General features: G+C 39.8%; 1 protein-coding gene across 2 annotated transcripts in view; it reads right to left on the minus strand.

The window, feature by feature from the left end:
* Nucleotides 1–25,347, minus strand: part of large2 (LARGE xylosyl- and glucuronyltransferase 2) — a 140,294-nt gene that overhangs the window by 89,536 nt on the left and 25,411 nt on the right. Inside the window, exon 1 of one of the 2 annotated variants that reach the window (XM_085277541.1) lies at nucleotides 960–978. The exons of the other annotated variant lie outside the window; for it this stretch is intronic. The gene's annotated coding sequence lies outside the window, so the exon portion shown is untranslated. Of the gene's footprint in view, nucleotides 1–959; nucleotides 979–25,347 lie in introns of those variants that run through there. 2 annotated transcript variants of the gene reach the window in all.

Below are 25,347 nucleotides of genomic sequence, written 5' to 3' on the forward strand. Positions count from 1 at the left end.
TCAATTTAATGTTATAACGCTGAAAACTATCCAGTACATTTTTAGCAGATATAAACAATGGGCATTTCAACGCGAGGGTCTCTGGAGAGTGATTCGCGTTTCAGGACGACTTCAAGTGGCAGTTAGAGGAATTGCAGTTCCATGTTGGCTTAATGGTTTTGCCATTACACCTAGCATTTAACAGGAACTCCAACATCTTTAGCTTGTAATAATCAAGATTCAATCAATCAGATTAACTCTGAAATATGACCTTACAGACAGCTGATTAAAAACTACAGCTAATCCTTTGCCACACTGTTGAGTACGATCAGGCTACGAAGTCACAAATACCCCAAATGACTCCACTGACCATAACTAGCTTCACTCCATATGAGTGCACAATATTCGCACATTATCTGACAGAACAAATATTGTGCAAGCTCCAGAGCTAAACTGTCATCTTCCACTTATACTATAAATTTCCAGGTTACTTTGTGCTTACATTTGACTCACGCAAATGTTATTCATAAATATGATTATTGCTAATTTCCAATTCCAAATGTATTTATAAAGCACATTTAAAAACAACAAAATGCTGCACATGTAACAAAGGGTGACACAATAAAATAAGAGACCTCCCACACACACACACACACACACACACACACACACACACACACACTTCAACAAACATATTCAAAAAGAATTCTTAAATTATATTGTGATATAATTTGGGGACAATATCACCAAACCCCTGGTTCTAAAAGTAAATGTTTGAGTAGCTTCAGATTTCGTTGCTCTTTTGTGAGCATACATCAGTTTCCAAGAGTGAAACGTGCTGGAGATCCCAAACAAACCCAAGCACTCTGCCACACAGAGGTGTCACATTCACACATCAGTGTAGAGCCGAAATCTGACACACGGTCTGAAGGCTGAGCACACAAACAGCACATTAACAGCCCGCTCTGACATTTACTCACAGATTAACCTCGGCACATCAACACTTTGCTTTTTCACTCCGATAAAACCTGAAGACCCACAGGACAGGAAGTCACAGCTGTCCAGCCTGACAGCTGTATGTACACAAGCAGAAGAACAAACACATGAATGTGTAGTGTTCAGGATACTGCTGAGGTGGTCAGTCAGTTAAAGAGTTGGTCAACAACAAAGATCTATTGTGTGCGTCATTAATCAATTTTAGCTTGTCAAGCTTAAAGAATTGCAGCTTTGGTTATTTTGCACATTTGGCCTTTTAAAGCTTTGTCAGTCAGAGAAAAGAAATCTAGATTATCCTCATTTGCTGAACCTCATACATGCAATCACAGGTGAAGTGGGCAGGAGCCAATCAGTCAGGAAATGTAATCACCATTTGGGTACAGCACCAGAGAATCCTACTGGCACCTACTAATCCATCCAGGTTCAAATGAGGATAGACCAGAAGCCTCAAAGTCTTCAGCACACTGCTTTGCATGACACAGCAACTCTTAATTGCATATGCAGCATCTCCTTTTAAAACAATTATGCAGAAAGGAAAATCCATTATTCACATTTTTTTGTTTTTAAAATATAGATATAAAGCAAGTGCATATACGCAGAAAGAGGTTTAGATTCAGTCCTCAGGTTAACTTCCAGTTCACCATCTTTACTTTCAAGCTGCCTTTAGACCGAACGGTTTACAGGCGTAACCCTGTAAACCGTTCTGAGGGTAACTTTCCGCCTGAGGACTGCATGCTAGTGCCTTTGTCCTCCATTTCCATTTGCTTCTCCTACAGTCATGCTAATAGAGGATAAAGGAAGTGGAAAGTTCCTCAACCTACACATCCCCACGCCAACCAAGAAGTTAAAGGGGATCAAAATAAATTTAAACAAGTTCAACCAAAAAATATTTTTTACCTAACTGTTGTGATCTTGTTTCCTTTCAACACAGTCGATGACAAGTCTGCAACAAAGGTGTCGCTAAATTCACAACAACATGGACAGAAATATAAATCTAATGCTCAATCTAATTAAACTTGGGCTCAACTTTAGATAATGCCCAGTAAACCAAACCATTTATGACTGACCTGCAGATATTTCAGGCAAAGATTTGAATACTTTATAGTCCAAACTGTTACATTTCCTCCATCAGGTTTAATAAAGCCTGGATTTGACTATCAAACCATTTCTTCATTTTAACATTTAAAGCCATTTATTAGGTTAATGTGCACTAATCAATGTACACACACAAAACTTAATAGTTCCCCTTGAGCCTGAAGCTAACGCTGTAAATGCAATTCTGATGGCATCAAGCATAGTTCAGTGTGTATATATCACATTATGTCAGTTCAAAATCTTACCAGCCATGCTAAAACCTTCCCGCTTTAGAAGCTTTACAGTTCATGATGTTTGTAGTTGCACTGTTCCCTTTAATAAAAACATTAAACTTTTCTTTGTGCAAAATAAGGAATCTCATTTAAAAAGAGCATTAGTGGGTTTTCCTGGTGGCACAACGCTAGGTGGATTTCTAATGTCTGACCGACTGAAAACTCAACACCAGTTAGCTAGACTTGTAGTCATAAAGGAGTGACCCTTTAAAAACCAAATAATATTGGTCAGTATTTTGTATGAGACCCTCTTTTTTTTCTTTTTTTTTAATCAAAGTGGATAGAGTCAGAGCGCAAAGGCTGCAGAGACCAATCTGCCAGCAGAAATAAGTCCGTCTGAGACAGAATCATCTCTTAAATCTCTTCTTAAAACACACCTGATTTTATCTGACCTCTGTCTTTATTTCTTTCGTGTCTGAGCTACAGAGGAGGCTTTAAGTGTCCGTCAGAGCACTGCTTGGTGGAATCAGGCAGTTACTCATGTTTGCACTTTGATAAGTTGTTAAAACTCAGAATTCTTCCCCAAATATTTAGATTTCACTGGCGCTTATGTGCACATGAGTAAAAGGAGCTACTCTCTGTGAATACTTTAATAACCAAGTACCTTCTGTCAAATAAATAATTGATTAACATAACCAGGCATCTCTCTAGTCAGTCTATCACCCCAGGGACTAACTCAAACTCTTGACTTGCAGCTGATGACTGCAGCCTCAGTAAACAACTAGGTAGGCGAGGTGAATAAGGTTTACAATGTAATTAAAATTCATTGGGGGTGTCCAAATTCATAGGCCGCATCCTTTGGAGGCCACATTTGTAGGCAGATTACGTCACAGCGACGCAACGAAGGCTGTCCAAATTCGTAGACTCCTCCAAATGCGGCCGACAAATCCGTCCTCTTTCTCACCAGATTTGAAGGATGGGTCAGGTGTGTCCTTTGTGGCCCAATCTATCCCAGAATTCATAGCGAGGCCCAAACAATTCCAGTTTTCAACAATGGCGGCAGCTACTTAGTTTTAATATTACTCTTATTCCTCTTTCTGGGTGACAAAATAAACTTTTAACATATTTTCAGGTGAGAAAGTAGCTGTACAAACTTCAAATATATGCTCGGTTTATCAAGACATCACATATTTGCAAAAGTGCTCCAAGTTTTTCGGAGACGTCTGTTACCCACCAGCTCGATAGCTGACCTGGAGGTCGAAGGTCACTAGAGCCGACGAGAACACTTAGATAACTAAAAGTGTTACTGTTTGGGGTTTTTTCAGTGTTTTATTTGTTCCTGAGTAAATCGGTTTGGCTGAGATTAAAGTTCTAGTTTTCACACAGCTGAATTAATGTCACACAGAAAACTGATTAAACAGAAGGTGAGATGGTCGAGAGTTTACTCCAGTGTCCTGTTATTTTTTACATAGCAAGGAGCAGACGGCCGAGTTTATTAAACTCCACCGAAAAAACTGGTGACGCAAATCTGAAGGCTAGACCGGCCTTCTGGCCTGCTCGGTCTTTAGAGGACCCGGCCCACGTAGACCACAAAAACCAGGTCCTCAGGAGGATGCAGCCTCTGAATTTGGACACCTCCATAATATCCACAATCATGTGGCTATTACACTTACCAAAACATCCAAACATTAGATGAACAGCGAATGAGAAAAACAGCAAAGACACGGTGTGTTCCCTAACTTGTCCAGATCCTAATTTGATCGATAATCCATGGGATCCACTTAAATGTGTCCCAGCCCACAAACCAGAGGACCAAAGGTCTTTAATGCCAATGTTAAGGTGGCGGACATCATAGAACAGAGCAACTACTGATGAAAAACAGTCTTAAGGATGTTCTCCCATCAGCTGAAGGATGAGATCCTCTAATACATTATACATAACTTCTAGTACAGTCTAGCCTTATGGGATCACTGCTGTTTAACTGTCTGAGATCTAAGTAGCTCTTACCCTAAGAAACACATTCTAAATTACAAGCATTAATTAATTATCACCAATACTCAGCATTGATGGATATCGCATGCTTTGGATTTACTGTATAAAGCTGTAAGGTCCATGTTTGTTGAGAATGATACAGAGCGATCTCTCAGGGTGACATAGCCCACGTTCAGTCTGATTTTACACTCCGACACAAAGAGATAACATCAGTAACTGCTTCTCCAGCAGCCCACACCCAGTTCAGTCGGGTCAGAAGCTCCAGCTAAATGGACGCTGGATTATTTATGAAGAAGATTAACAGCTCATGTTTCTGCCTTTACACCAAAGTCTAAAGCATTATCATGCTTTTTATCTCTCCTCCATCCTGCTGTTCTATGCTGCCTTTCTCATAGCTGCTTCATCCTGGCGCCACGCCGCACCTCCTCTCACTGGGTTCATTAGTCGCACATCGCCTTCCCATCCAAGCGGCGCTGCACAGCAAAAATAACGAGGAAGCCTCGGTGGCTGCACGACGAGACAAACGGGCAGAGGAAAGATAACAGTCACAAATTACAGCGCACAACAGACTCGCACAACTTTCCCCGGCTACACAAACTCACATTGTGACACAGCAGCAGTGTGTGTGGGAGCTAAGGTAGAGAGGTTTGCTCGAACACTGAAGTCACATCCCACACAAGAGCTGTAAAAATGTAAAGAGGAGGATGCTTCCTGGTACTTGGAAAACGCTTTTTAAAGAGAAACTTTAGTTCACAGTTATATGCAGAAGATCTACACACACTATGCGTGCTCAAAACAGCAGCCATTAGGTTTAGTAACTCCTGGTTTTCTAAAATTATGTCACACGTAGAAGAGAGCTACTTCCTGTTGGAGAGTACACAAACCTGCTTTTGCCAGATTTCTCTCAGAAAGATGTTTTTTGCCACGTATGAACTGGAACAAAGACTATCTATTCCCTGGGAATAAAAATACGCCCACCTGACCTCCGTTCCAACAACCCAGGAATCTCACAGGGGTCTTTGGCTACACGTGTAATCGATTAATCGATTAGCCAACTGACAGAAAAATAATTGGTCATGTCGATGCAGTTATCTAGAAGCAATCTCAATAAGATACATGTTTACTCCCCACTTTGTAATAATGGACATGTCATTATCAACTGATAATAAAGATGACTATTGACTTGCCGCTGGCGACTGCAGCCGCTAAGGTGGATAAGGTTGGCCATTAGAGCTGGGCGATATGGCTTAAAATTCATATCGCGATATAATTTGAAGCATGTGCTTTGGTAACGATATATATCGCGATATATTCTTTTCTTCTGATAAATGTATTTTCCACACTATAAGGCACACTTAAAATCCTTTAATTTTCTCAAAAATCGAGACTGTGCCTTATGTATGAATTCTGGTTGTGCTTACTGGCGTCGAACCAATTTTGGCGTGCAGAAATCTGTTAAAAAATGTTTTAGTACAACTTTGGTAAGTCGCACTGTTTGATGGATTGTCAGAGCATTACGGCTGCGGTAGTGAGGAGCTTCGCGGAGTAATGTGGGTCCAAAACTCCGTCCACTTTAGGTCCCAAAGTCAAACGAACACTAAGAGTTAAAAACGGTCTGAATTTTTTCATCTTTAATAAAATGATCAGTGTTGCTGCGTTACCAGGTGCAACAATTAAGTTTAACATCCATGAAAACAGAATTTATTCAATTTAACGGAGTTAGAAGTTAACAGGAAGTTAGCTCGCTAGTTTAAACCTAAACATTTCATACCATGTTCTGACTGAGAGATTTTTGAAACTAATTAAAACGTACAGCTCTGCTACCACTTCCAACATAAATGAAGACAGAAAACTAAACAGCAGTGGCATTTGCAGGGTTACTGAAGTTGGACTACCTGGTATATAATGATGTGCTACGTGATTGCTAGCGACACAGCTATGTTAGCATAACATTAGCACAGTGAAGCTGGAGGATGAACGCCAACTTTTTTTCCACTCGATAAAAGTTAACGTGAGGGATTCTGGTGGTCAGGGACAAATGCAGTCGCATAGCAGGATGCTATACACGGATCAAACTTCGGTCAGGAGAACAACTGAGATTATTAATCCACAATACGAGGTTAGTTATTAAGATACTGCAACAACATGGGAATAGAGCAGCTGCGAGAGAATTCAACATTAATGAATCAATGTTACGGAAGTGGAGGAAGCGCAGTTTTTGGCTTTCCCCATATTTCAAAAGTGCTTCATCTCTTTGCTATGACTGTCGCCCGCCATAATTTGCAGATGATAATGGTTGTAGCCACTGCAATGCTTTCGACCAAAACAGGCGCAGCTTTATGACATCATCAACATGCACTATCGCTATCCGATTGTTCAGTGATGACGTGACGAATCCTACTTCCAGGCCTAAAGTAGTCTGCGTTTAATATGGCTTTTGTGTTGTTAACATGTTTAATGTTATGTATTTGTATTTTCTTCTATTTAATCTCAAAAAGCTCCTAAAACAGTCAGTGATCACTGTTGACCTCCCTCGGCTTTTATTACCGCTAATCATTTATTGATCAGTTTTTAAAACCTTAGGATGTAACTACAGCCCAGCCCATGCAGCAGTATATGAATGACTAACCTCGTATTGTGGATGGATTATCTCAGTTGTTCTCCTGGCTGAAGTTTGGTCCTTTTACAGCATCCTGCCATGCGATTACATTTGTTCCTGACCACTGAGAACACTCACGTTAACTTTTATCGAGTGGAAAAAAAAAGTTAGCTTGTTTATATTATGCTAACATAGCTGTGTCGCTAGCGGTCACGTAGCACATCATTATATACCAGCTAGCCCAACTTCAGTAACCCTACAAACGTCCCTGCTGTTTAGTTTTCTGTCTTCATTTATGCTGGAAGTGATAACAGAGCTGTACGTTTTAATTTGTTTCCAAAACTCCGCAGTCAGGACATGCTATATTGTATTTAGATAGAAGCTAGCGAGCTAACTTCCTGCTAACTTCTAACTCCGTTAAATGTCATAAATTCCGTTTTCATGGATGCCTGGATGTTAAACTCAATTGTTACACCTGGTAGGGCAGAACGCTGATCACTTCATTAAAGATGAAAGACTTTAGACAGTTTTTCAACTCTCAGTAATGCCATAGTGATCGTTTGATATATGGACCTGCAGCGGAGTTTAGGTCCAGACACGGCTAGTGACGTCAGACTGAACAACCGGATAGAGATTGAAAATGTGACATCATTCAGGGGTAAAACCGCAAAGAATTCTGGGAACTCGTGGCAAGAGGTACTAGCGCACGCAGACTTTCAATTGAAATCAGTTACACAGCGATAAATAGAAACACAAAAATTGGCAAGAAGCTGTTGTATTATTAACTGCAATAGTCGGTCGCATGACAGCCACGGGAAGCCGACAGGTAAAGAGATCGGTTGTTATCGGATTACGTCGTTGAAGAGAAATTGTTCAAGCCATGTTTACGAAGTAACAAAGAGCCGACAGATGGCCTGGATTGCAGCCATTCAAAGACCAAATATAACGTCCCAGAACACTCAAGCTCACATGTTAGTCTGCTCCAAGCATTTCCACAAAGGTCAGTGTTTTGTAGTAGTTAATACGTCATTTTTCATAACATAATTGGTGATATAGGTTACAAGCAAGTCTGGCGCTGAACAGAAATTGTCGCGTTATGCTCCTTTGTTTATTGTGCATAAATAGTGAATTGTCCTGACACAATATTGCGTTTTGCTTAATTTATTACCATGGTACATTGACAAAAACATATATTTTTATTCACAGGGTAAAACGTGTTTTTTTGTATCACTAATTGCCCAGTACGATTACAGCATACAATATTATTGACTTTTCATCAAGTCTGTCTTTGTACGGACCGGCATTGTTCTCCTTCGTTTTGTACATATCCTTTTTGGGAGGCAAAGAAAAACCAAGAATTTATTGGAACCGGAGAATGAACGTTTTGCGGTGCTGCAAATGCTTGCATTTGATGCGGTACTTGGATTGTTTTGCCACGAGTTCCCGGCATGCAATGCACGAAAGTCACGTGGTCTGTCAATCTCTATAGAGCGGTATAGTCAAAATCTCTATCGTTTACTGTATATCGTATATCGTTTATATCGCCCACCCCTATTGGCCATGTCATTAAAATGCATCATATCCACTCTGCTAGCACTCTGACACCCATCAGACACACCTGGACTTCACTCAGCCTCCTCTTTACAAATGATTATCAATTGTGAGTAACAAAGAAAATGACTTTCTTTTGATATCAAGTTTTATACACGTAAGTGCTGTAAGCCATGCTAACCATGCAGATGGTTACAGTCAGAGTTACGGATTCATTGGAATAACAGCAGGGACAGTGTTTGACTGGAGGCTGCATTTTTGGCAAATCCCATCTGCACTTGAGCTGGAGGGCTGCACTGAATCCACGGCAGCAACCAACACCCTGCACTGCTTATTTAAATAACGCTGTATTTGTACGGCTTTGTAAACTTCCCTAATGTTATCCTGCTTACATGAAACTTGAGGCAAGATCTCACTTTTAGAGAGCAACTTCAAAGGGACGCTTGACACAGGCTGCCATACTCCTGTTACTGCAGTAAAGCTCAAATGCACATGTAAGGATGAATTCATGCAGCATGAATACTGACAGCAGCAGTGTTGGCCAACATATTTTAATATCACTGATATTTGAAACTAACAAAAGAAGAACTTATTAGAAGCCCTCAGGTGTATTTTAGGTCTTGAAACCAATTTTTAACGATGAATTTTGACCATTTTAAACACAGATTATCCAACTACATGTATAATTTACTTATGTGGTGTAAAAATAGATAAATAGTATCAATTAACAAAGAAGAAAATAAAATGGAGTCTAATTGTTTATAATTCTTATGTCCTTGTGTGTGTCGTTTGTCTGGGACTGATTCATATATAGAAAATATTTGCATTAATCTTCAATGACAGCAGATGTTTAGGGAGGAGCAGAAGCACATCAGCTCTGTCTAAAAACATTATTTACAAAGAGCACTAACTGTAACATTTTGGGGGATTTCTAATTTTAACATGAGGGAATCGACATTATTGGTTCTCAAAGGATAAGACGGATTCTTAAATATGTATATAGCTTTCCCTGTGCATGTCTGTATATCGTTCAGTGAATATAATTGTTTCATGAATGTTAGATTTGTTAAATAACTGGTCCATTGTCTATATCCCTGCTGTTACTACACACTCTGCTCAGTCACTGTTGTTGGTTACACTGAAGTACATATGAAAACTGTACACAGCAAAATCGCCAGTGTTAAATTGACACTGTGAGTGTTAAATTTAACACTAGAAAAGTGTCTATATGTGTCCACTCTTTTGAGTGTTAAATTAACACTTTTCAAAGTGTTATATTTTTAACAACGAGCTAGTGTTATTTTAACACTGCACAGAGTTAAAAATTAACACTGAGTAACACTGACCAGTGTCAAAAATATTCTACACTGGTGTTAAGTGTTAAAAATTAACACCGAATAGTGTTGGTGGTACTTTACACTAGCCCTGGTGTTAAAAAATTCAACTCTGAATAGTGTTAATTTTCTAACACTAACACTAGTGTCAGTCAAATCATTAATACCACCAGATTACAATAAACTCCCATTAATCTCTGATATCTCTACTGCTACAATTAACCCCCAACATCCACCCATTACAAAGAAATACAAGACATTAACGTTCCAAAATACTTTGTATTCAGATACACCACAAGTAAACAAGTCATACAAAATTACAGTATGGGACAATGTACATTTTGTCATCAGTGCCATTTGAAAATTGCCTATCATAAGGTCTATAGTACACCAGATCATCTACAGAGATCAGTGCAAAGACATCTAATCCATCCTCAATAACAAATGCATTTAAGTGATCATTGAAATATACTGTTGAGACCTTACAAGTTAGAAGATAAGTATTGAAATCGCTAACAATTATACTGACAATCTTACTGAACAAAGGCATCTCATTTTCAACACCAGAACAAACATACATCCCAACTTGATATTCTGTACCATAACTTTTGACCCAGGAAGTTGTAGAAACAATAGAAGAAACATCAAACATTTTATTCAGTGCTTCACTGCCTTTTAAGCTGCTGGCCAAGACTTCATTAATGGGGCCGAACTGTAATCTTTTAAAATAAAAATTTTCAAAATGAAAGGCTAATTGATTCTGATGTTTTTTTACTAGTGTTTTTGTGATATTTTTAAAGTTCTTTACAGATCTTTTGAAGAACTTGTGCTTTGCTTCAAATCTCATGCACCACATATGTATGAGTGGCCCAATTTTTCTAATGCAGCGTGGGTAATGGATCATTAGGTGGTGCTTTGGAATCAAATTCCGTTCTGGAAAGAGAGATTTGAAAGCCTTGTGATGATCGGCAATCAGATGTTTCAAATAGCAAGTCATGCCATGAGTTATAATGGGTGAAAAAACAATGTTCACAATTTGAACTAACAAAAGTAGCAAGTTCCAATGTCCATCATTTCTGCAAACGATATCTCCAAAAATCAATGGGCTATTCCGCAAAAGACACCATGACTGTGTAGCAAGTACATAAGCTAAAATAATTTATGTTGGTTATGAGTAGTTGGGCTAATTCAGAAGATATCAGATTCGGCTCTAGGAGGTGAGTGAAGTACAATAAACATACAACCACAGATATTGTGATTACAGTTATTATTTATAGTGAAAATAAAGTGCAATTACCAAATACCAATATTTACAAATCTGCAGACAGGAAAAGATAAAACATAATTCAAGCTTGTAAAGTATCCGCTGCACAGTGGTGCAGCAACCTCCTCCAACCCCCGGCAGACAATGTCCATAAAGTTGCTATTTCATAATTGATATAAGTCCAACGCGTATGACAGTCTGTAACAGGTTGAAATTGGAAGTGTGATGATCAGAACTGAGATTCCAAGACTGAGATCTCAAAAGTAAGATTTGGGGGACTGAAAACCAGGGGGGGAGAGTGTAGGCCGCAGCAGCCTCCTACCAGACCGCAGGAAGTTGTAGCTGGGGTTCTGGCTCATTGGGCCTAGCTCGCCATCCAAGGTAGTGGTGTCGCTGTGGTCTCTCCAGGGCACCACTAGCCTGCACTATAATCACAGGACCACTATTAGCAAAATTCATCTAAATTTCCCAAGCTAGCTTTAGTTCCAGTGTACACAATAAAGTTCAGGAGAAAATACCAATATACAACAAATACATATCCAACCATTGTAATAAATTAAAATAAATAACAATCTCAAATAACAAAACTACAGCCACGTAAAGTGAGAGTAGTAGTAATTAGAGATGGACCGATCCGATATTACGTATCGGTATCGGTCCGATACTGACCTAAATTACTGGATCGGATATCGGAGAAAAATAAAAAATTTAATCCGATCCATTAAATATCACGAAAGCACCTCACAAAACTTGCAACACGCCATAACTCACCTCAGAACGTTAGCAGTATGCATCACGTGATAGAGCGGCTGTGGCATGCGGGACCTGTCGGTGGTCTGGATAGCATGTGGAGCTTCGCTAGCAACCCGGCATTTCATCTCCGACAAAGTTATCCCCGAGAGAAGTAAAGCAAGTGTGTAAGTACATCTCTGAATGTTTGTAAAGCATTCCTGCATTAAGCTTACCAAACGATATATGGAGTGACTGCCTCTTCTTGCTGCTACTTCAATCATGAAACTGCTTAACGATCAGCTGATCGGCTTTTCTGTCGCGAGTCCGTGTCTCTAGTTTGCTTTTGGCCCACTTTGCACCAGAAAGAGGAAACCAGTGGATAAACAACAGCAGCACGTTTAAGCTTGATCAGCTGTTGTTAGAATGTATTTAATATTACTTTCTACTCCAGGATCTTTTTCTACGTAGCTGACGGCTGGTAACTGTGCAGGGGCGGATCTAGCAAAGTTTAGCCAGGGGGGCTGATAGGGCATTAACAGGGAAAAGGGGGCACAAAGACATACTTTTCTTTCTTATTCTCATTTAAAATGTCGAGCTTTTAATAAATAATTATCTGACACCCAAAGTTTTAATTTGATGCAAAATGAATAGAAGTCCATTATTGTATATAGTAACTATTAAGTCTAATATATATACCCTAGTAAGCTATAGTACTTTTTCCTTTGGGAAGGTACCATCTGTGCAGTCTGCAATTCTGTTGAAGAAAGATGTTGAATCTATTTAATATTTCTTGAAAAATAATTGATTTCTGTGCATTTTTTTTCACACTGCATCAAATTAAGGTTGATTACGGCGATTAAGCATCATGAGGTGGAGCGTGAGGGGTGGTTCCCTATTTTTTATTTATTTATTTTTGTTGTTGCTGGGAGTTGGAACCCTATTAGTTAGGTTGCTTAATATTTATGCTAAGTACTCTTTAAAATACCAGAATAGGGAGGATGGTGTAGGTTTAAGTTTATTAGATTGATCAGTATTGCTGAACTATGAAATATTTTTTTTTGCATACAGGTATAACAGAATAGCTTTAGTGTAGTTGTTGTTTTAAACTTGAGTATGAACTTATACAAAATGCAGCAAGATATTTAAAAAACAGTTTTGTTGATTAAAAAACACTATATCGGATTCATATCGGTATCGGCAGATATCCAAATTTATGATATCGGTATCGGTATCGGACATAAAAAAGTGGTATCGTGCCATCTCTAGTAGTAATGTAGTAGGCCTCAGCCTTAGCTATCCCATCAGCTGATAGCACTGGCATACTGATACAGGTTACAAATACAAACAGACATTCAGGCTCAACTCACCATTCACTACGTGCGATGTCACATACGAGCCCCCACGCATCTACCCGCGGCGGTATCAAAATACTGTTGAACGCAATCCACAATTAATTCAAAAACAAGTCAAGATAGTAAACAGCGAAAAGCGCTCACCCCACGTACCTGTTGCTTCCATCCGCTAACGCCTCTCCCCCGCGTCTTTTCGAGACGACAACCCGGAAGGCATATATCGGTGCCTCGCGAATGTGATTGGTCACAACAGGCACGTGCAGACTCGCGGCGTGGCGTGCGTCACGACGCGTCACGATGCCTTCACGGACACGCTCCGGTTGGAATTTAAAATTCCGATTTAGTTATAGGTGCAGTTCTTTTTATTTTTATGTGGGTTACATCTGCACAGCATTAAGCCCAAGATCTTTGCTGTTGTCATCCAGTTTTAGCCCACCTGGCCTGTTCCTTCTATTCAATTCAATTCAATTCAATTCAATTTTATTTATATAGCGCCAAATCACAACAAAAGTCGCCTCAAGGCGCTTCATAGATACAGAGAAAAACCCAACAATCATATGACCCCCTATGAGCAAGCACTTTGGCGACAGTGGGAAGGAAAAACTCCCTTTTAACAGGAAGAAACCTCCGGCAGAACCAGGCTCAGGGAGGGGCGGCCATCTGCTGCGACCGGTTGGGGTGAGAGAAGGAAGACAGGATAAAGACATGCTGTGGAAGAGAGACAGAGGTTAATAACAGATATGATTCAATGCAGAGAGGTCTATTAATACATAGTGAGTGAGAAAGGTGACTGGAAAGGAAAAACTCAATGCATCATGGGAATCCCCCGGCAGCCTACATCTATTGCAGCATAACAAAGGGAGGATTCAGGGTCACCTGGTCCAGCCCTAACTATATGCTTTAGAAAAAAGGAAAGTTTTAAGCCTAATCTTAAAAGTAGAGATAGTGTCTGTCTCCCGAATCCAAACTGGAAGCTGGTTCCACAGAAGAGGGGCCTGAAAACTGAAGGCTCTCCCTCCCATTCTACTTTTAAATACTCTAGGAACAACAAGTAGGCCTGCAGAGCGAGAGCGAAGTGCTCTAATAGGGTGATATGGTACTACAAGGTCATTAAGATAAGATGGGGCCTGATTATTTAAGACCTTGTATGTGAGGAGCAGGATTTTGAATTCAATTCTGGATTTAACAGGAAGCCAATGAAGGGAAGCCAAAACAGGAGAAATATGCTCTCTCTTTCTAGTCCCTGTCAGGACTCTTGCTGCAGCATTTTGGATTAGCTGAAGGCTTTTCAGTGAGTTTTTTGGACATCCTGATAATAATGAATTACAGTAGTCCAGCCTGGAAGTAATAAATGCATGAACTAGTTTTTCAGCGTCACTCTGAGACAGGATATTTCTAATTTTAGAGATGTTGCGCAAATGGAAGAAAGCAGTCTTACATATTTGTTTAATATGTGCGTTGAAGGACATGTCCTGGTCAAAAATGACTCCAAGGTTCCTCACAGCGTTACTGGAGGCCAAGGTAATGCCATCCAGAGTAAGAATCTGCTTAGATACCATATTTCTAAGATTTTCAGGGCCGAGTACAATAACCTCAGTTTTATCTGAATTAAGAAGCAGAAAGTTAGCGGCCATCCAGGTCTTTATGTCTTTAAGACATTCCTGCAGTTTAACTAATTGGTGTGTGTTATCTGGCTTCATGGACAGATAGAGCTGGGTGTCATCTGCATAGCAGTGAAAATGTATGCTATGTCTTCTAATGATGCTGCCTAAGGGAAGCATGTATAATGTAAACAGAATTGGTCCTAGCACTGAACCCTGTGGAACTCCATAATTAACCTCAGTGTGTGAAGAGGACTCTCCATTTACATGCACGAATTGGAGTCTATTAGATAGATATGATACAAACCACTGCAGTGCAGTACCTGTAATACCTACAGCATGTTCTAATCGCTCTAATAGGATATTATGATCAACAGTATCGAACGCTGCACTGAGGTCTAGCAGGACAAGCACAGAGATGAGTCCACTGTCAGAGGCCATAAGAAGATCATTTGTAACCTTCACTAAAGCTGTTTCTGTGCTGTGCTGAGCTCTGAAACCTGACTGAAACTCTTCAAATAAACCATTCCTCTGCAGATGATCTGTTAGCTGTTTGACAACTACTCTTTCAAGGATTTTTGATATGAAAGGAAGGTTGGAGATTGGCCTATAATTAGCTAAGACTGCTGGGTCTAGAGATGGCTTTTTGAGTAAAGGTTTAACTACAGCCAGCTTGAAGGCCTGTGGTACATAGCCGATTATTAGAGATAGGTTGATCATATTTAAGATCGAAGAATTAATTAATGGCAGGACTTCTTTGAGCAGTTTTGTAGGAATGGGGTCTAAAAGACACGTTGATGGTTTGGAGGAAGTAATTATTGAAGTTAACTCAGAAAGATCAATTGGAGAAAAAGAGTCTAACTTAACATCAATGGTACTAAGAGTAGCTGTAGATAATATTACATCTGTGGGATGATTATTGGTAATTTTTTCTCTAATGATAAAAATTTTATTTGTGAAGAAGTTCATGAAGTCATTACTAGTTAACGTTAAAGGGATGGTTGGCTCAAAAGAGCTCTGACTTTTTGTCAGCCTGGCTACAGTGCTGAAGAGAAACCTAGGGTTGTTCTTATTTTCTTCAATCAGTGATGAATAGTAAGATGTTCTGGCTTTGCGGAGGGCTTTCTTATAAAGCAGCAAACTATTTCTCCAGGCTAAATGATGATCCTCTAGATTTGTGACACGCCATTTCCTCTCCAGATTACGAGTCATCTGCTTTAGGGTACGTGTTTCAGAATTATACCACGGAGTCAGGTACTTCTGATTTGAGGCCTTAGTTTTCACAGGAGCTACAGTATCCAGAGTCGTACGTAGTGAGGAGGTGAAATTATTAACAAGATAATCGACCTCTGTTGGGGTAGCGTTCAGATAGCTACTCTGCTCTGTGTTGGTACAGGGCATTGAAGATGATAACAGTGGGTGGATTATATTCTTAAACTTAGTTACAGTGCTTTCAGAAAGACATCTACTTTGATAAAGTCTACTCTTCACCGCTGTGTAATCAATTATTGTAAAAGTAAATGTTATCAGGAAATGATCAGACAGCAGAGGGTTTTCAGGAAACACTGTTAAATGTTCCGTTTCTATGCCATATGTTAAAACAAGATCTAGAGTGTGATTAAAGTGGTGGGTGGGTTCTTTTACATTTTGAGAGAAACCAATTGAGTCTAATAACAGATTAAATGCCATGTTGAGGCTGTCATTTTTAGCATCTACATGGATGTTAAAATCACCCACAATAATTATTTTATCTGAGCTCAGAACTAAATTAGATATAAAGTCTGAGAAATCAGACAGAAACTCTGTGTAAGGCCCAGGTGGACGATAGATGATAACAAGTAAGACTGGTTTCTGAGTTTCACAGCTGGGGTGGACAATGTTAAGCATCAGGCTTTCAAATGAATTAAAAGTCTGTCTTGGTCTTTCATTAATTAATAGGCTGGTGTGAAAAATTGCTGCCACACCGCCCCCTCGGCCTGTGCTTCGAGATTTCTGGTAGTTAGAATGGCTCGGGGGTGTTGATTCATTTAAACTAACATAATCATCCTGCTGCAACCAGGTTTCTGTAAGGCAGAGTAAATCAATTTGTTGATCAATTATTAAGTCATGTACTAACAGAGACTTGGAGGAGAGAGACCTAATATTTAATAATCCACATTTCACTGTTTTACTCTTTGGTTCAGATGTGGATACTGTATTGTTCTTTCTTTGTGATTGTTTATGTTTAAGTTGTTTGTTGCTGGTTTTTAGTTTGTTTTTTGTCTTTTTGGAAGCTGACACAGTCTCTATGGAGATGGGTTTTTGGGGGGGTAGCAGGAGGAGAGAAGCTGCAGAGAAGCGTGTAAGACTGCAACTCTGCTTCCTGGTCCCAACTCTGGATAGTCATATTTTGGGGGGTTTAATAAATTTGTCCATATTTCTAGAAATGAGAGCTGCTCCATCCAAAGTGGGATGGATGCCGTCTCTCCTAACAAGACCAGGTTTCCTCCAGAAGGTTTGCCAATTATCTATGAAGCCCACATCGTTTCTGGGACACCACTCAGACAGCCAGCAATTTAAGGAGAACATGCGGCTAAACATGTCACTCCTGGTCTGATTGGGGAGGGGACCAGAGAAAACTACAGAGTCCGACATTGTTTTGGCAAAGTTGCACACCGATTCAATATTGATTTTAGTGACCTCCGATTGGCGTAACCGGGTGTCATTACTGCCGACGTGAATTATGATTTTACTGAATTTACGTTTACCCTTAGCCAGCAGTTTTAAATTTCCTTCAATGTCGCCTGCTCTGGCCCCTGGAAGACAATTGACTATGGTTGCCGGTGTCTCTAGCTTCACATGTCTGAGAACAGAATCGCCAATTACCAGAGTTTGACCCCCGGCGGGTGTGTCGCCGAGTGGGGAAAAACGGTTAGACACATGAACGGGTTGGTGGTGTACCTGGGGCTTCTGTTTAGGACTATGCTTCCTCCTCACCGTGACCCAGCCGCCCTGATTCCCCAGCTGCTTGGGGTCTGCCGGGGAACAGCTAGCGGGGCCTACGCTATTTTCGGCTGCACCAGCTACAGGGGCCTGGCTAGCTGCGGGTGAATGAAGGGTGCGAAGCCGAGTCTCCAATTCAGTAATCCTGGCCTCCAGCGCTGCAAATATGCTACATTTGTTACAGATATCATTACTGCTAAAGGAGGCCGAGGAGTAACTAAACATCTGACACAATGAGCAAGAAAGTGCAGGAGGGACAGGTGAAGTAGCCATGGTGCTAATGAGTCGGCTACGAGCTAAGCTAGGCTAGCGAGACAGTACAGAGACAGTGAGTGAATACTTTGGCTATAAATTAGGTAGTGAGTACACAGAAAGTGTGCTTCGGAGGAAGCACGTGAAGATTATACTATGAAAGAAGAATGTATTTAAAAGTTGTTAATTAAATCGCTAAGCAAATAAGCTACTCAGAAACACCACTGTGTTTGAGCAGGAACAGGAACAGGAAGTGATACTCTACCACAGAGCGAGCGAACACCAAGTGACAGCGCCACCAAGAGTCAGTCTCTGTGCATATCCGTAGTTAAAGCTTATAATTCTCTGTGACAATGAATTCAAGGATATCAAAGAGGTCTTAATCAAGTACTGAAACACAAGCTTTAACTCATACTGCACCACTCCCTCTAGTAGATCATGCATTATGTCTACAGCATAGTTGTCTGAAATATGGAACAGCCGAAGTGAATTGAGTAAACAATTTCTTTTTACACCAAATGTTGAGGCCAAAGCAGGATTTTGTTGAATGGCACCACAGTGTTTGTAATGAAGTTCTTTGGAACGCAGTGTTAAGCCTACATGATCTTCACTAAAAACTGACTGCAACTCTGTCTTATCAGTTAAACAAAATCTACAACAATAGTTTGCACTAAATGATTCAACAAAACCAAAAATGCTATGTAAAGCCAAGTTGTCACCTGTAATCTGAAAAAGCGAACCTCTCACAGGTGTGGCTGAAAAGGGCACTTGCATTCCTTCAGTCTCTAAAATCTTTAGATCATCAACAAGTGGCTTTAGGATAGGATCAAACCCATATTTTTTTAAGTCTTCTGAATGAAAAAGGGCTACAAGATGAATGTTCATCAACACAGAATTTAACTCTGGTGGCAAATTTCTCAAAACAAAATAAATACAACCAAGTTTGTGCACTCCCTTTTTTGAGCCTAAAGGATTAGCAGTTTCAAAATCGTCATAGTAGAGCTGGATCTGGAGAGCATGTCCTTGTTGTGAGAATAAACTGTGATTTTTGAAGTAGGAGCCGTCATTTAAATCTCTGTACAATCCCTCCATGTTTAGTTTTTTTTTCTGGAAACTGCTACAAAGTTCACTGTTTCGAAACATAGATGAAAGGGATCCCATGATAGGAACGTACATGAATTTATCATTGACAGGAACTTGCCTGTATGTCCCTGTTGTTCTATCTTTGCGTACATCAAAACGCACACCAAGAACATGCTCTATGGGTTCAACTATTTTCCATTTTTGCTCAAAATATCTTATCCTTTTAGATTCTGTGTTAAGACATGAAAATGGATTTTCAAGCTGATCAAAGCAATCCTCAACTTTTTCTAAGGTTTCTCTTGATGCATCAGTTGACAAACAGTCGACAACAGATTGTTTTGCATGTGCATGGATGTCATTAACCAGTTCCTCCAATGAACCAACTAAACACTGTACAGTACTTTCAGGAACTCCTGATGATTGTACTTGAGCAATAACAGAGCTGCACATGTTCAGTATTTGCCTTTTTTCAACTGGAACCGGTGTAGTTATTGTCATGGGATGAGCCACATTTACAGGCTGTGAAACAGAGGTTCCATCGTTAGGTACAGGCTCAAAATTGTTGATGACCTCAGAGTGAACGCAGTCTCCATGTGCTCGGAATAAGTGCCGCTTGTAACCAGAGTACGTGTGAAAGATAAATGAACTCTCACATGGCTCTCCACAGGTCAAACGTAAAAACTTTCCTGGGTACAAACCATGCTGGAACTTCAAATGTCTAAATAACACTGAGCAACTTGTGTGGTGTATCTTGCAAATGTAACAGATGAACATTTCCAGTCAAAGTGCTGAATAGTGGATATCTTTAAACCGTACAGTGAAGACTTCCTCTTGTTTCATTGACCCGAGGACTGTCCTTCACGCTGCCAACATCAATGCCATACACTTGATGGTCTGGATGAATGTGTAGAAGTTGTCCAATGCCTTATCAAAGGACACGGCAAATTAAAAAAATGTGCCTTGAAAAGTTTTGCCTTGTCAAAACCTGCATCTCCCATCTGTGTCACACAGGGAATGACCTTTTGATCTAGGACAATGTAGAAACTTTGGGTAGAAACTTTGGATGATGTTCTTTCTTTCTCCAACCCACAGGACGAATGGCTGAGTGGGGCCAGCCTTAAGAAAAGCCTCTGTGCTACCTCCCACCTGAGGGAGAGAAAGAAACCAAGTGATTCACATTAAACAAAATTGATAATCTGATGTTGAGGCATTGCTGTTTGAAATTATGACAATATTAAAATGTTTCACTCCGCGCGCACAATTATTTTTGTTTCAATGTGTACATTTAGTTTTAATAGAAACAATGACATGTCAGTCCTGCAACACCAAGCTTGTCTGGGATAGATACATCTGCTGCAGGTTGGATCACCTTGCCATCTTAAAATATCAGCCGTTGATAATTTGCATCTGTTCTCATCAAAAGAGAAATATACAATTCTAAAAAGCATACCTTGATGAATTTCATTAGGTGGTGAGCAGCATCTGATGTGCTAATCTTTGAAGACGTCCTTCCCTTAGATGTTGGAGTGAAGTGAAGCAGCAAAAGATGGCAGCCGCCTCGCAGTCCCAAACTACAGAATAGAAATTAAGATCATCACAATTACTGTCATTTAAAGGACCACAGCAGTCATTTTTCCACGTTATGTAATACCATGATGACATTTTAATTTTTCTAATAAGGCAGTTTTCCAGCGCCTTGGTATAAAAATTCATTTCTAGAGACTTAAAATCTTCTGGCCACCAAGTGAAGTAGATATCGAGTCATAACAATAGTAAGATTATGTAACTTTTTTTGTGTTCAAACTACATTAAATGTCATTTCAGGTTTAACATGTTTGTAAGCTTGTTTTCATACCATACAGAAATGAGTGATATATTGTGTTGTGGGAATTAAGCAAATGCTGTAAAGGCATGCAAAATCTACCATTTCCAACTTACACTTACCAGCCTCGTTAGAGTAACGCTGTGCAGAAATGAGCAGCTCATCCAATTCTGTACTCTGGGACAGATTTTTGCAATCTTTGATGATCCTTGGCTTGAAGAATGTTGGCCACTTTGCAAGGAACTTACCAGACACTTCCTCCCCAAAAAACAGCATTGTGAAGTCTTGGTCAATCTTAAACACAAAGTGTAACAACAGAAACAACACATTAACAAGAAAACAAACAAAGGAACCACAAAGCAGTCATTAAATTATTTTATGCCTTACCAAGCCAGGTGTATCCAGAAATCTTGGGAAAAGGTCCAGGACAGTAGAAGCTATGGCAGGTTCTTGAACCACTTTTTGCCTATGTTGAAATGTCACCTTCATGTTGTCTTTGACATGTTTCATGTCAGTTGAGTGCCTCTTCCTTGCATTTATCACCTGACAACGGCCTCACATTTGAACACAAGTTGCGAAGAGTCTTGGGGCTGCTTGAAAAGCTGACTTTGATTAGTTCATCTCTTCTCGGGAACCAGCATATCACCACCTGCCAAGAGTAAAATAAGGTCCAGCATATAACACCATTTCTTTGCAAAATATCTAGCATGTCTAGTCCCTTTAGACTGAGTTAAAATTAATTTTGTTAAGAAAAACATCCTTGATCCATTTTTTAAGTAGTACAAGCTGTGTAACATGACTGCAATACAGTATTCTCTCAACTATCACAGGGGTTAGTAGGAACCATATTTCTATTTTGTTATTTTTAATATATTTTAAGCCATAAAAACCCTCCCCACTCTCTAACAAACCCTAATATAACCATGTTATTCATTTTAGACTAGAAAATGCTTAATTTACCACAAAAAAAGGAAATCTAAAAAAAGAAAAAAAAGAAAAAGAAAAATACCTACTGGCTACAGAAATGCGCACTATAATGAAATTCACACAATTTACAAGATGTAGGGGCCATTATAGTGTAAAAATACTCTCAGGTTACCCTTAAGCATCCTAGTTCACCTAAGGCAGGGTCTCAAAGAGCTGTCATCTTATTGGAGGGCTACTTCAGTGTTCAAGAAGTAAAAAAGAAAGAAAGAAAGAAAGAAACCACAAAGAAAACACCCACAAATATTCCTGACAATGTAGCGTTTGGTTTGTTCGTTTTTAAATTTCAAATATTGTATAACAAGACAAAACTGCAAATATGAACGCATCCCCCCCTCTCCCTCTTAACTAACCGATACCTTTAATTGAACTACCAAATTAACACAATGGTCCTCTCTTTCTGGTCAGACACTTTGCAGCACTTCTGCTGTAATTTTATTCATATTTAACAAAATAAAAATGCAGAAATAAGTGTACACATTAGTTTTTGACTCTCACTGAACTAACAAAGCCAATCCCTCCACATGTTTGTACTCTCTTGTTACCTCGGCCAGGTCCGCGGCTCTGAACCGTGGTAATGACACCTCTGGCCAATACGCTGGGTTGTCAGGCTTGTAGCTTTACTGTCAGCGAACACAGTGTACAGTCGAATCTTAACAGCTTTCTTACAACCAGGCACTCATTTTGGCGGCAGTGGTTATTATTATATTTACATGCTCTCTTCTTCCATTTCTCATCGGTAACAGCTCTTACTTTCTCCCTCTCTCGCGCTCAAACACACAACGGGAGGGGCAGTTCCACACGTTCTCCCCGCAGCACTGACTACACTACCCATGAGGGCCGGTAACACTCTGCCCTCATTGCCTTTATATTAAATCATTTTTGGCTAATGACAAAAAAAAGTCACTTTAAGGGCCAAATTGCATTATACTTCTTCACCTCACCTGACGTGGGCCGCAAGTGGCCTTTGGGCCACGAGTGGCCTCTGGGCCGCGAGTTTGAGACCACTGACCCTAAGGCTTTGGCAGTTTAATTCGAAAATAAATAAAAGGCATTTAATAAAAACTGTGAAATATATTAACATGTAATATTCATTACAGTCTGCCAATAGCCAGATTATGCTAAATGAATATTAGGAAAGAAACTGGTACTTTGCAGAGTTCTAGCTAGCAGTAGCCCAGCTTAACAAAAACAGTTAAAATTCAAATATGACACTTAAAGATGATGTATTTTGATATAAATACTATTTCTTTTACTAGTTATCATGTTACTTGTTCTAACATCAATCTAAAACGTAATATTTAACCGAATAAAACTTACCGCATCAGCAAGAAAAAATGGCGACCGAAGATTCTGGATTGCGAAGTTCCACAGGAAATGAAGGTGTGGTCTAATTTAACACCCACAGTGTTAAAATGCAGTAACGACTAAAATCTACACTTACACTTTTCAGGAATCAACTCCCGATGTGTTATTTTAACTCGATTAAGTGTTGAACTAACTCGGAACTCTGTTGAAATCTACTAACACTGAAAAATCAACACTGGCATTTTTGCTGTGTAATAGCCAGAAGTAGCAGCTTGTGTCTTGGAAAATGGGATTATGCAGTACGTGTAGTAAATGATGATGTCTGATTTCCTGCATGATCTGATTTTTCTAAATTATCTCATCCAGGTTTCTTAAAGTCATCTGAAGATGCTAGTGGACTCTGTGTGCCCACCACCTCCAAAAGCTTTGGGTACAACGTAGGGAATAATGTAACCGCTTTACTATGAACGCTGCTTTTTTTTACTACAGCACATTTTCAAGGTTGTGCTCATTTGAATTACTTTAGATGTGGTTTAGTTTAGAAAACAGCTCCTCTGTGATTAACAAAGTATATTAAAGTGTGTTCATGTAAAGACGAGGTTCAAATGACTCAAACTCAAGGTTCTCACATTTCAGATGGAGTGGCAACATCACTTATGGACTTTCAGTATTTAAAGTTTTATGAACCACAAAATCCAAAGCTGTTAGTTTACTTTCATTACGTGCTTCAAATTTAAAATAATGGAGTAACTTATTCTTATTCAACTCACTGGCAAAAGGTTCTGAACCAATCATGACAGGAGTTGCAGTGTTACAGAAAACATGATCATTGCTTCAGGCTGTGGCACATTTTTCTGTGACTCACGGTTGAGTCTGACTCTCCCCACACAGCTTTTGTGGAGCAGTGGATGATGTTTACTACATGAAAAATTAGTTCTTTACTTTATTGGAGCCAAAGTTGAGAATAATGACTCCCAAAGGTAAGAGCAGAGGGTAAAGGGAGACTTTAGAAGGGCAAGAAGGGCAACACTACTCACATGGCCTTTAGGGGAACTTTAGTGAGAGTCACAGTCCACATGATGACTAAGACCAACATGAGGCACCTGCTGGGCCGCTTGTTGAAGTTGAGGCAAGTAAATCTGACACATAGTTACAAGTAGGGCTGCCACAAACGATTATTTTGATAGTCGACTAGTCACCGATTATTTTTGCGATTAGTCGACTAATCAGATCATCATCCATTGGACGTACAGCGTACAGCTTATTGCACCAGCAGCATCTGCTCTTATATAACTATCATTAGCTTACAGCTTTAAGTGTTTAAGATCTGTGCTAACTAAAAATAAAGACAAGATGATAGTTTATTAAACTTCACCGAAACAATCTGCAAATTTCATTAAAATTTAATAAACTCCTTGCTATCTAAAATATAACAGGACACCGGAGTAAATTCTCGAGCATCTCACACTTCTGATAATCAGCTGTCTGCTTGACGTTTATTCAGCTGTGTAAAAACTATAACTTTGATCTCAGCCAAACCGATTCACTCAGGAACAAATAAAATACTGAAAAAAGCCAAACAATAACATGTTTAAGTTATCTAAGTGACTTATATATCATGTTTAACCTGAGTAGTAAAAGACGGCGGTGGGTTTGAAAATGATTTGCCAGGAGTCCGGTGTTCTCACCGCGCTAGTGACCTAGCCCCCGGCTAGCTATCGAGCTAGTGGGTAACAGACGTCTCCGAAAACGTCGGAGCGCTTTTGAAAATATGCGGTGTCTTGATAAACTGAGCAGATATTTGAGGTTTACACAGCTACATTCTCACCTGAAAATATGTTAAACGTTTATTTTGTGACCCAGAAAGAATAATAAGAGTAACATTAAAACTAACTAGCTGCCGCCATTGTTGGAAACTGAGCAGGGCTGCGCTATGAATTCTGGGACACAGCTGCTTCTTCTTCTTCGGGGTTTAACGGCAGCTGGCATCCTTGTACATGCAGTGCTGCCATCTTCTGTTTCAGTCCGTTATTACACTCTTAAATCCTACTACTCATTCCTGCGTCTTTTGTGATCTTACAAAGCTTCAAACGACGCGTCGACTATTAAATCAGTCGTCGACGACTTTGATAGTCGACGTAATCGTGACTAGTCGACTAATCCTGGCAGCCCTAGTTACAAGTGCACCGGGGTTAAAATGGGCTACTTT

This window comes from Mchenga conophoros, linkage group LG1, assembly GCF_057382185.1.
Source record: "Mchenga conophoros isolate Kocher_MC1m ecotype Shallow Benthic linkage group LG1, M_conophoros_male_GT1.1, whole genome shotgun sequence".
In the NCBI taxonomy this organism is placed as follows: Eukaryota; Metazoa; Chordata; class Actinopteri; order Cichliformes; family Cichlidae; genus Mchenga; species Mchenga conophoros.